This window comes from Austrofundulus limnaeus, unplaced genomic scaffold (genome assembly GCF_001266775.1).
Source record: "Austrofundulus limnaeus strain Quisiro unplaced genomic scaffold, Austrofundulus_limnaeus-1.0 Scaffold388, whole genome shotgun sequence".
Classification (NCBI taxonomy): Eukaryota; Metazoa; Chordata; class Actinopteri; order Cyprinodontiformes; family Rivulidae; genus Austrofundulus; species Austrofundulus limnaeus.
In genome coordinates this window covers 619,766-621,311 of record NW_013952790.1, presented here as the reverse complement: position 1 = coordinate 621,311, position 1,546 = coordinate 619,766, and positions in this window count along the sequence as shown.

Below are 1,546 nucleotides of genomic sequence, written 5' to 3'. Positions count from 1 at the left end.
ATATTATATATTTATTTATTATTATATCTTATTATTATCCCAAGTTATTGCCAAAGTGTGAAACACACTTTATTAAATGTGTTAGTGTTCAGAATATGCATTAGTCTCAGCTACAATCACACCAAATATGCAACACTTTCTCATGTTGGACTCTTTACATATTGACGTGCGTGTCTGTTTTTGCCGACCGTGGCATTTCCAAGTTTGCGTGACGTATGAGCTTAACATGAGGAATCAGGATTAAAGGTTAACTTTAAAGTCTGTGGTCAGGGTTAGGCTCTATAAGGCTAGTAGAAGTTAAATTTAGGGTCTAGGATGGTTAGTTTCACGTAATTCTAGTCTTGTAAAAACACATCTTCTTCCTCTGCCCCATCTCGTACAGAATGGACATACGGGGTACCCCCCATGCATCACGCGGGGGCCATGAGAATGGGCTCAAATATGAGATCTATCTGTAATACTGGCTTACTTGTAGCCATTTGTGTGCATCTTTATGACCAGTTMGCTGTGGRAGCCATATTGACTATTGTTGACTCCAAAAGTTGATCAGTTTGGATGTCTACTCACTTAACTCAGGCCAACACTGTAAATAAGAAACTGTTCTTAATGTTTTGCCTGTTGAAATAAAGGTTAAATAAGAAAACTACTTCTGCAAAGTTCATTAAAATTTGTTAGGTGTTTCTGATCATATTTTGCTAACAGACAAACAGACATTTTTTATCTGTATAAATAAATTGAAATAGAATAGAATATACTTTATTGTCCCCTAGGGGAAATTGGTAATGAATGTATTTTAATGTATGAACGGAAGCAGAGACATCATTTCTCCAACCAGCAGCAGCAGCGCATTAAGACAGGCGTTTAACTGAACGAGAAAACAATTGAGACTCAAACGCAGACACAAAGGATGCTCAGAGGGCCAGGCTTTTCAAACAAGCTTTGTTTTCTAGATCAAAAACTAGAAAGAGCTGCCTTATGATGCTCGTTCCCTCTCTGCTTACAGACAACCATTATAAGTCATGTGTAACAGGATTCACTAAAAGTGACAGAGCTTGAGCACTCGGATCCAGCTGTTGTTAAAGTCAGATTGTTAGTAATAACTGTAGCACACAGTCCCCTCCAAAAGTGTAGGAACAGTAAATTCTGTTCTTTTTGTTGTTCACTGAAGACATTTGTCTCATTTAAGGTGAATAAACATTTCCCACATCTCTCATACACAAGGTTATGAGGAAACTTTTACCAACTTTTACTTTTTACTCATTACTTTTAATATCTTGACTGTGCGAAGTGAAAAGTGACACAATAAGTGAACTTTCAGACGAGTTCAAGTTGATTCATAAAAGACTATGCAATCATTTATTTACACAAACTGAACAGATCATAAGTTACACTTGATTGTGGTTATTCCTATAACAAGCGTCAGAGTTAAATGAGATAAAACTCGCGTCCGAATTTCAATTCACATCAACTCAGATTATTTATATAGAACAGTAAAACGTCAGCTCTGATGTTAACAACCAAACAATTTTACTGGCACTTTCAGCTT